General features: G+C 35.5%; 1 protein-coding gene across 4 annotated transcripts in view; it reads right to left on the reverse strand.

Moving 5' to 3' along the window:
* The window catches only part of KANSL1 (KAT8 regulatory NSL complex subunit 1), a 210,101-nt gene that overhangs the window by 107,864 nt on the left and 90,193 nt on the right, over positions 1-12,044 (reverse strand). The gene's annotated exons all lie outside the window — the stretch shown is intronic.

The following is a 12,044-nucleotide window of genomic DNA, read 5'->3' on the forward strand; positions in this document are numbered from 1 at the left end:
GAGTTATTTGGATTTTGTTTTCATTTGATTCTTGATGATATACTCTCTTGGTTCTCCAATATCTAAACATTCCTCAGTCTGGTCTTCCTTTGTTAATCATCACCTATCACAGAGTATGTGAGTGTTCTCCAAGGCTGTGAACTGGGTCCTCTTCTTTTTACTCTCTATCATCTCTATTGGTAATCTTATTGGCTCCCATTAGTTTAATTATATCTCAATGCAAATGACTCTAAAATCAATATATCCAGCCCCAGTCTCTTCTGGAGCTTCAGTTCAATTTACCTACTGCCTATTAGACATTTCAAATTAATTGTCCAACATTTTTTAAAATTGTCCAAAAGGTAACTCATCATCTTTCCTCAAATCCCTAACTATTCCTAACTCGACTAATTGTCAATAATTGTTAATAATCAACTATATACTTTTTTTTTAAACCCTTACCTTCTGTCTTGGAGTCAATACTGTGTATTAGCTCCAAGGCAGAAGAGTGGTAAGGGAGAGGCAATGGGGGTCAAGTGACTTGCCCAGGGTCACCCAGCTAGGAAGTATCTGAGGTCACATTTGAACCCAGGACCCTCCTGTCTCTAGGCCTGGTTCTCAATCTACTGAGCTACCCAGCTGCCCCCAACCATATACTTTCAATATGCCATAGTCATGACCACAAGCTTCAACATTGAGCCTCACTCTCCTTTACCTCATTATTTTAATCAATTGTCAAATCTTACCATTCCCACCTGTCCAATATCTCTGGAATCTGACCCCATTCATTTCTCTCTATTCACAGTGTCATCATCTAAGATAAGACCCTTATCATTCTTCACCTAGATTACTGTAAAAACTTCCTAACTGATCTCCTGGTATCAAGTTCCTTTCCCACTCAAGATCATCCTATACACTGCTAACAAAGTGATATTCTTAAGTGTTTTGTCTGACCATATCAATCCTCTACTCAATAAACTCCAGTGGTTCCCTATTTCCTCCAGGATCAAATATAAACTCCCTTGTTTAGATTTTAGAACCCTTCACAACCTTTCTCCAGCTTATCTTTCCAGCTTCATTATACATGACTCCCTGTCTCTCAATCTGCAATCCAGACAAACAGGCTTTCTTTTCACTGAACATCCCCCACATCTGGAATACTTTCCTTTTTTGCCTTACCCCACTTCCTTTAAAGATGAAGCTCAAGCACTTTTTTCTACATATAGCTTTTTTAAATCCTGTCAACTAATTTCCTCACTCCAAAATTACTTTGTGTTTAATGACATCAATTTTATTCATGTCCTATTTATGCTGTGTGTGTGTGTGTGTGTGTGTGTGTGTGTGTGTGTGTGTGTGTACTTGTCTCACCAATTAACAAAGATTTTTGTGGATTTTGCTTCTTTGTGCCCGCATACCGATGGCCTAACAAGTGCCTAACTAGGTGACTGATGCAAAATGCCTAACTGGCAATTTATGATGTAATTGGAAGTTAGGAGAGAAATTATGGTTGAATATACAAGTCATGAGCAAAGAAATGAACACTGAAACCAAAGGTATTGATGCAGCCACTGAGAGTATAGAAAAAGGAGAGGTCCATGGGGCTGGAAAGAAGATGCACTCTAAGGTAAGAGATGAAATACAGTTAATGATGTAGAAAAGATTAAGGAGGGGCAGCTATAGGGAGAACCAATAGAAAAAGAAAGGAAATAAACAAAAGAGCAATCCACCGGTTGTTTTTTGTTTGTTTTTTTAAAAACCCTTACCTTCTGTCTTGAAATTAATACTGTGTATTGGTTCCAAGGCAGAAGAGTGGCAAGGGCTACACAATGGAGATTAAGTGACTTGCCCAGGGTCACACAGCTGGGAAGCGTCTGCAACCATATTTGAATCCAGGACCTCCCATCTCTAGGTCTGGCTCTCAATCCACTGAGCTACCCAGCTGTCCTGCAATCCACCGTTTTTAAAACTGCAAAAAGACAAGATATACAAAGACTTAAAAAAAAAGTCACTGGACGTGGCAATTAAGAGATCCCTGGCAAAGCTGAGAGAGTTGTTTTAGTTGAGGGAAGTCAGAAGGATTTCTTTACCAAAATACCATTTGTCTATCACTAGGCTTTGCTAAAGAAAATGGGTGAAAAAGAGGGAAGAAATGTGCTTGGTAAAGTTTAGCCACTTAAAAAAAATAACATTTTTATTAATTAACTTAACATTTTTTTTAAACCCTTACCTTCCGTCTTGGAGTCAATACTGTGTATTGGCTCCAAGGCAGAAGAGTGGTAAGGGCTAGGCAATGGGGGTCAAGTGACTTGCCCAGGGTCACACAGCTAGGAAGTGTCTGAGGCCACATTTGAACCTAGGACCTCCCGTCTCTAGGCCTGGTTCTCAATCCACTGAGCTACTCAGCTGCCCCCTTAACTTAACATTTTAATAATGATTATATAAATGAGTTGTTCAATTAAACTTACAATAACTATTCCTTCAACATGGCAGGGATTAGGGGTAGAATACAGTGCCTCTACAATCTGGAAAATCTGAGTAAAAAATTTTGGTCTTCACTTTGTACCAAAGAAGTAGTCTGAAATTTTTCTTTTATGGGGTACTTGATCATAAATTTTGGGTTACGTATACATTTCTGAGTTTCTAAACTTTTTCTGTGTCATTTACTGGCCTTCACGTGTCATCTGCAAAACTCCCCTAATTACTTTTCCATTTCACTTCTTATGACAACCTGTGATATACAGAAACTGAAATGGGGAACACTGTGATATTAGTGGGATAACCGTAGATATGAAAGAAAAACACAAATGGAAAAAAATGGCATTTAAATAAAAATTTAAAAAGGTATTGAAAGCAGACATATAAAGAGGAAAGAGGGTCCAGACTGATCATTTTGTCATCAAGTGGAGAAGTATAGTGATGAAGTCATAAGTAGTGGAAGATTCGCTAACATTAAACCCCCAGAAATCTGTGAGCTGTAATAGGAATTTTTTCAGAACAGGTTGTGCTTATATATGTATTAATAGCTATTTTAAAATTAATAAATCAAAAAGGAAAAATAACTCAAGACAATTAAATAATGCATTACAACTAATCTCTAGTCCCACAAATTCAAAACAAATAGTTATTTGAAATGTTATTCCACCAATACTGTATAGAAAATATAAAACTTGTTCCCTCCAGAAATAAGTTTATACTCTAGTCTAGTCACACAATCTACTTCAACAATACAGAAATCAAAAGATCACATATAATTAAATACTATATTATTTAGTACAGATTTAATGCTATCAATTTTCAGATTACCCAGAAAACACATACGTTTTGGGCTGAACAGCTACCTCCTCACTGATATTTTCTCTAGAGTCTCTGGTTTCTTTACTTTTCCATAATCACGGTATTTTAGAGTTGGAAGGGACCTTGAAGATTATTGTATTTAATTCCCTTTCATTGAGAGGAAAACTAAAGTCTACAGAGGTTATATGATTTGACAAAGTTATATGTCAAGTTAATTACAGTGCTAGGACTAGAGGTTGGGGTTCCTCCACAACTCTCCAGTAATATTTGAGCACATCATTCCTAGGTTAACAATGCAAATATAATAAGCCTTTGAGAATGATGGTTAATTACAATTTATAAGCTATCATGATGATTTTTTAAAACTCAAAAACCAAATAACTGAGGACTTCTAAACCATATTTCCTAAAGGGATATTTCAAATATCAGCATGTAGATAAAAGTACTTTGCTGCCTACCCTATTAAATAGATGGTCCAAGTATTGTTATCTTGATTTTACAGATGAAGAAACTTCTTTCAGGGAGAATATGAGAACAAGATTAATAAATGGTGGATGTGTGACTTAAATTAATATTTTCTGGCCCTCAGTCCTGGGCTCTTTCTACTTGAGCACATTGTTTTCCATGTCTAATAATAGCCCCACATATTTATACTCTGCTTCAAAGTTACGTATTATATAAATACCTTTCTTATTAACTACTCTGTGAGGTAGGTAGATAAAAGCTGGGAAGAGCATTTTTCTTTCTTAAATACCTAACTCTGAATTATAAATGATAATTGGAGAAAGAGGTATTAAAAATTAATTGAAATGTTACCATAGATGAAAACAAAAATTACAAATAACATAAATCATGAGTTTTGACTTTTTTCTATTACCTCCTAGTAATCAAACTGAATGCTTCATTTCACCTAGTTCAGGAATTAATATATTTTAATGTTGGAGACATCACTGAATTTACATTACTCTGTCGTGCAGCTAAAAACCATTGGGTCTTTCCACCTTCCTTGTTAGAAAGAGCTCCTCAAAGAGCAGGACCCCACTTTTTTTTCTGGTTGTATCGCTAATTCTTACAATTTTTCGGACAAAGGGCTTAATTCAAAATTAATTTCTATTAGTTTATTCATTTTTCAGCTGGTCTCACAATTTTGTGCCAATTTAACTTCAGCATTCTTGCATCAGACTAGGAAACCATAAGAAAGCTCAAATGAACAAACAAACCAAGCTTGTTTGTATTATTGAGATTATTTTAAAGAAATGGAAAAAAGAAAAGAATGTTTCTTCAAATGGCAAAAATAGTTGAAATCATTACACAAACTTCTAGATGCCAAGACACAGTAGGGTAGTTTTCTCCAACATTTAGAACATGGCAATTAGCCTTCAGATCCCTCAACACATAGCCATCTAAAACTTAAAGGCATCTGAAAAACTCATTATAGTAATTTCAAATGTCTAAATTTCAGGGAACTTAAACTTCACAATTGTTCATGAGCAACAATCTCTCTGATAAAGTCACAGTAATTTGATAACTTTTTTCATAGCACATAAAATTCGATTTTGCTTTTCTAGAACAAAACAGAAATTACTATGAAATCCACCTAGCATACCCTTAATTTCACTAGAAAACTAAAATCAATTAAACATAAAACAAGTGCTATTTTTAGTCAAAAAGAAGCAAGCTTCCATCTCCTGCTAAAGGCAGCCCAATGGAAACATGGAAATCTATCTCCTTCCTGTACAGGACCAGCACACCACTTCCTCACAAAAGGGACTATGTAATCCTAATCCTGCTAATCCCAACTTTCTAAATCTCAGTGTCTTGCTCTATTTTATACTAGTTTTCCTTCAAAGGAAAAAATTTATGTTCTTTTAAAGCCATTCCCATATTGGCAAACTACAGCCCTAGGCCCAAATCTAGTCACCAATTTTGGTACTGCCACTAGCTTAGAATGGTTTTTACATGCTTAAATATTTTATTTAAACATGTAAAAAACATTCTTAGTTTAAGGGTCATACAAATACAGCTGCAGGCTGTAGTTTGCCAGCCGCTGGTCTAAACCAATACAGTACAGACATATACACAAGTCATGAAACAGTAATGTACTCCCATGCAGTGAGAAATAAAGGTTTTGGAGGCAGATAGGTTGCTCAGTGGACCGAGAGCCTGGCCCAAAGACAAGAGGTCCCAGGTTAAAATCTGGCCTCAGACACCTCCTAGTATTAGTTCCAAGATAGAAGGTAAGGGTTTCAAAAAGAAAGGAAAGGAAAAGGAAAAAGAAAAAATGACTACAACAAATACAGAAAGGTATATTAAAACTTTTTTGGTCTGATGCAAAATAAAATAAAAGCAGAACCAGGAAAATTACTGAAACAATGATTACAACAAATGTAAAAACCAACAAAAAGAATAGAAACTGAATTCTCTGTGAAATTATAACAACCAATGAAATTATGATTTTTTTGGTCTCCAAAAAAAAGAAGGTACCCTCTCTCCCTTTCTTTGTAGCAGAATTATGTGTGTAAAATATTGCATGAATACAGACTATATAAATGTGATGGCTGGTTTTGCTAATTTTTTTCTTTTAATTCACTGTTATGTGGAATGGCTCTCTGGAAGGGAAAGGAGAAAAAGCTCTATTGGGAAAAATAGGTTATACAAAAATCATTTCATTTCAAAAAACTGACTTGTGGAAGATTATGCAAATATGAGAATAGGAAGGAAAATAGACATCTCGTGATCCTAATACTTAATGTGAAATGGATAAAGCAGAATTAAACACATATGCATCAAGTTTGCTGTAAAATATATTAATCTCAACAAGAGAAGGTTGGTTAAGAGGAAGACTACAGGTAGAAAAGTCACAAGGAAAATGATCTTCGAGTCCACACAATTCTGATCCTAAGAGGTGATTAAAGAGAAAAAAAATAAGAAAAAAAATACATCATAGAGAAATCAAGATCAGGAAAGGGCATTAAGAACACTTCATTGGGAATGCCAACTTACTGTCCCCAGTCTTCCAATTTTTTGCTCTTCTTCCCCATCCATTTCTAATTCATTATCAATTCCTCTCAATAGAGTGAGTGTATGGGATATATATATAATATATATATATCCCATACACTCACTCTCTTCTCTCCTCTTTGACACTATTACTATCATTCCACATGTACTAGTTAAGTCTCTCTGCCTCAAGCTCTCCCCCCACTCCACTCTAATTCTTTACTCAGCTGTTAAAGTGATCTTCATTAAAGGATAGGTCACCATGTCACATATCTACTTCCCACCCTATTTAGTGAATATGCATGGCACACTATCATCTCCAGGATGAAATAGAAAATGCTACTTGGTATTCAAAGCCCTTAATTAACAAATAAATTTTGTGTGTGTGTGTGTGTGTGTGTGTGTGTGTGTGTGTGTGTGTGTGTGTGTGTGTGTGTGTGTGTGTGTGTGTGTCTGCAGGAGTGCGTGTCCCTTATTAGACTATGAGGTCCTCCTTTGAACACAGGGGATGTTTTTAACCTTCATCTAAACACCCACCATATGAGAATTTAACACCAGTTTGCAACTCTTTTTCTTGGTAACCTGATCTTACAGTCTTGAGGTTTTAAAAGTTTCATATTAAATTAAAAAATGCATTCTTCTAAGGAACAAGGTTTCAATTCAGCCCCCGCCCCCTGACTGGATTAAGAATAAGGCCAGAAGCTTATCTGTATAAGGTGGATGACAGAAGCTTAGTGGCTCCCTGGTGGTCTCACCCAGACTGAGGTGAAGGTCAGTCAATCAGAGATGCTGAAAAATGGCATCAGGGAGGGAGGTTATAAGTTTTCAGGTTGAGGAAAAGGAAAGTTTTCATTGGTGTGGAAAGGAGAGACACTAGCTAGGGTAGCTCAAGCAACAGCTGACTGGGTGAGTAGGCTTGAGAAGGAAAAGAACCAGCCAATATGGATCTTTTAATTTATTTAATAATTAATCATAAAATTAAAGCTACATTCTCCAGAGAATTTTAATCTTAAGAACTTAGTACATTGCCTAGCACATAGTATTTAACAAATGCCTAGAAAGAAATAACATTAAAAATAACTACAAAATTTACAAAATATTTAGTAGTTTATCTTCTAAAACATGCCCAGGAATTATATGATGATAAAGCATTCTATACACAAAAACATAAATAGGAGATATTACTTATTAGTAAGTCATGCCAATGTAATAAAATGGTAATATTTCCTAATTTAATTTACCAATTCAGTGCCCTACCAAAAAAAAATTACAGAACAAGGAAAACAACAAAATTCATCTGGAGAGAAAAAAATGTCAAATTTCAGAAAAGTAATTGGAGAAAAGAAGCAAAGGTTCCAAACAGTCCAAGATATATTACTTCACTGCCCCCCTCCAAAATCATCAAAACAATTTGGTACTCCTTAAAAAGTAGAGAGGTAACAAGGTAGAGCAAATTTAGTCTGCAGCATACAAAAGCAAACCAATCAAGTAGAGCTTGGTATTCAATAAAAGCAAAAGATCCCAAACCATCATCTAGAGCAGTGATAGCTAACCTTTCAGAGGTGGGTGATGTAAGAAATGTCCTCACATGGACATGGAGAGGGGTAAGGGAGCAGCCCAGCCCAGTGCCCCTCTAGCTTTCTAGTATTAAACTCTGTGCTGGAGCCATGGCAGGCATGCCTTCAAAAAGGGCTCTGAGTGGACCCTCTTCCCCAGCACATGTACCATTAACAAAAAATTTAATGAGAAAATCAGAAAGTCGTCTAAGCTACAAATGGTAATACAGACATAAAAGGATGACATAAATTAGAGGAGCAAGTAAGAAACTATCTTTCAGACTTATGGATAGGGGAAGAGTTCATGAAGAAACATGGGAGAGGATCACATAAAATAAAGTGGATAATGTTAATTATTAAAAGCTTTACACAAATAAAACTAATGCAGTTAAAATGAGAAGGGAAATGGGCAACTGGTGGGGGGGAAAAAACTGTTTCAGAAAGTTTCCCTAATAAAGGTCTCATATACAAGATACATAAGGAATTGATTCAAAATTTGTAAGAACAAGAGTCACATCTCCGAGCAAAATACTCAAAATAAATAAAATGATCATAGATTATGAACATTTAATTCTGAAGGATGAAATTCAAACTATTAACAATGGTCTATCATTAATAATAGGGGGGAAACCCAAATTAAAGGCTTTTACTTCAAGCTTATCTGACTGGCAAAAGCCTATCAAGAAAAAAAAGAAAATGACAATTGTCCCAGAGGCTCCAGAAATGCATAAAAAGTAATGAATTGTAGTTGGAACTAAAAAGTGGTTTAATATCATCTCTATACATAGGATACTTTAAAAAATATATATGTATACACACACACAGTATCTATACCTAGTCTCTCAAGTTACCAAGTGCCTTTTAGATATGTCAAATTCTACATGTTCAAAACAAGAAATCTTTCTTCTCACCCTATCCTCCTCTCAGCTTTCCCATTATCATGGAGGGTACCATGAGGATTACCACTTGTGCCATTTTAGACTCCTCACTCCCAGTCAACACCAATCTATTATCAAATCTTGTTTCTATCTATATAACATATTTCATATAAACATCCCCCTTTCTCCACTCACCAGCCACTACTGGTACAGGCCCCTCATTACCTTTTACCTCAGCTGTCGCAATAATTTCTGATTCTCCCTGCTTTAATAAGCCTCTCCCTCCAATCCATCCTTCACTCAGCTGCCAAAATGATCTCCCTATGGTTCTAATCATGTTATCTCATTTCTTAATAAATGCTCTTATTGGCATTTGAAAATCCCTTTACATCTTGATTTCTTCCTCTTTTTTTCAGTTTTTAAACCTTATCCCCACCTTCCATCTCACCTGTACTCTACAACCTAGCTATAATTGCAAACATGTCACACTCTATCTACTCCCTCCATGTCTTTTCAATAGCTTTCCTCGATATTTGTGTTGTTCTCTCTTCCCCAAACTTCTACCATTCTTGTTTCCTCTGGCCTCTTCAAGACTCAGTTCAAATCTCAACCAATCTAATGAGAGAACTTTATATTCTTCTCTCTACAGCCATTCTTTCCCCCCATCTCCAAGGACTAGTCCCTTCACTCTGATTACTTTCCATTAATGTTTTATCTAATCTATATCTTATATACCTAGTTATTTGCATGTTGCCCTCCACATTACAGAAGAAAAGGCCAGAACTCAGGGACCTTATTTTTGCCTTTTAAAAAACCATCACTTGGCACAGCACCTGGCTATGCCTTACAGAAATCAAAGAGGACAAGGAGATTTCTATATGCCTATATAAATAGATAGCTTTTTTTTGTGGTTATCTGGAAACTAAGGAGATGACCATCTATTGAGGAATGGCTAAACAAATGATGGTATGTGAATGTAATTGAATATAGTATGCTGCACTGCAGGAAATGAAAAATGGAAAGCATCAGGAAAAATCAGAAAGACTAGTATAGACAAGAGTAAAATGGAAAGAATCAGGTGAAACACAATTCACATTATAGTAATAATAATATATGAAAACCAGAGAATGTAAAACGAAACATGTTAACCTCTCCTTTCTGACAGAGAGGTGATGGATTAAAAACACAAATCAGGAATATCTTTGGATGTGGTCAGTGTGGAGATTTCCTTTGCTTGACTACTGCATGTTATAATGATTTTTTTTCTTTTTTTGTCTTGTGCTTCATGGTAGAGGAATAAGTACCAGGGAGGTAGAATGAGAAAAAAAATTCTTAAATAAAAATTTTTCTGACTAATAAATAAATAAGCCAATTCACTAAAGGCAAAACAATTCATTTTGTATTCTTTAATATTTAAGTCACTTTGTGCACGATGTGTGCTGGGTGGGGGAAGAGGAGAAGGAAGGACAACTATGAAATATAGTTTGTATCAATAATTTCTTGAACCAGGTCAGTATCAATTAAGTGTGTTCAATGTTAAGGGGAAAAAAATTATATATTGCTTACTCTATGCCACATACAGTGCTAAGCACTTTTTTCAAATATTATCTCATTTTATCCTTACAACTCTACAAGGTATATGCTACCATTTTACAGACAAAGAAACAGAGGTTGAGGGACCCAAAGTCACAAAACTAATAGCAATTAATTGAGAAAAGGATAAGACACCAAGCCCAGGTATGCCATTTAGGTGCCTTAAGAAAAGGAGGAAATTCATGTAAAGAGATCCAATCCTCTTCCATTTTTCTTACTATATCCTCACCCCATTTTATAATAAGCCAGTCCTTTAAGATTCAAGTCAAATTCGGTCTTCTTATTTTTGTAATTACTTAACATCTTTCTTTTCACTAGACCCCTTTTACCATTTTATACTTTTCTTAAAGCAACTAATACATTCTGCCTAGGATTAGCAATTAATAGCAATAGTTTACATGCATATAATTTTGTTACGGTTATCTTTTAACTTTGTACCTATCATCTTAAAAGAATGAATGGAAATTAATCTGTCTCTTTTACCACAAATACCTAACACAAGTGTTTTAATATATATTTAAACAATGAGAGCATACTTTCCTTCTTCCTAAGAGCAGGAAATAAAGGCTCCAATACCAAATCTGCCAGCAAAATACATGCCTAGAAATAGGTAATAAAAACCTAATCCTTTGAATGTAAAAATATAGCTCTTCTTTGCGCATACCTACTCACTCAAGTTACATGAGACAACAAACTGAACTAGAAAATTATCTATAGTTAAAAAGGCCTATATAAAAAGTTATTAGTATTATTACCTAAAAGCATACAGTGGTGGCTCCTTCCCATTGGGTCAAACCAAAACACTTCTCTTTTTCCCATAGTTTTTTTTTTTAACCCTTACTTTCTGTGAAAGTAACAACACTAAGTAAAAAGGGCTAGGCAAACCAGATCAAGTGGCTTGCCCAAAGTCACACAACTAGGAAGAGTCTGAGGCCATTAAAAAGTCATTAAAAGATGGCTCAAACAATTAAATGAGTCTGTGGTCTTTACTCTTACTGTAAAATTGACAATTCATATGTCTATGTCATTCTTGGGTCTTGAGTTAGCCACAGGGGATCCATTGAACATAAAAGAGGCCTTTTCCTCATGTTTTTCCTAATCTTTAATGGGTACCAGTGGAGCACTGACTGTACCTGTCATTACTTTCTCACATTATATGACTTTCTTTCTGTCATTTCATTCTTGGATGTTGTCCTTGACTCTTTAAGAGTTCCTCAGTAGTTATGTTATATCTGCCAGGTGTCTTTCCATTACCCTGCTACATAATGCCCATCCTCAGTCCTCTGAAAGTTGTGGTGTAAATTTTGCTTCCAGAAAAATCATTTTAACTGGCACTAAAAAGATGGGCCTTTACTATTATGGGGAGCTGAGTTAGGAAGCCTGAAGGAAATTCAGCCTCTAGCCTCCTCATTAACTCTAGGACTAGCTTTATCTGTCAACAAACAACGTTGAAAAAAACTCTATAGAGTGGCCATTTTCATCCATTTCACCTTTCCTATGAGGATGGAATTTTTTAATTTAAAAAATTAAACTCCTTTGAATGATTACCAATTCATTCCAAGAGGTTCTGCAGTGTTCTGGAGAACTTCCTAGTCCAGTGGTAATCTGTCTTCTAGCTGGCCTCAATATTGGCCTTTATCACAGTGATAAATAACTCTCTACCTCCAGCCTATCAGAGTCACTTGACAAATTTATTTCTATTGTTACATTACTCAAGAAATCTTGATTAGATAGATGAAAGGGA

Source organism: Monodelphis domestica, chromosome 2 (assembly GCF_027887165.1).
Source record: "Monodelphis domestica isolate mMonDom1 chromosome 2, mMonDom1.pri, whole genome shotgun sequence".
NCBI lineage: Eukaryota > Metazoa > Chordata > Mammalia > Didelphimorphia > Didelphidae > Monodelphis > Monodelphis domestica.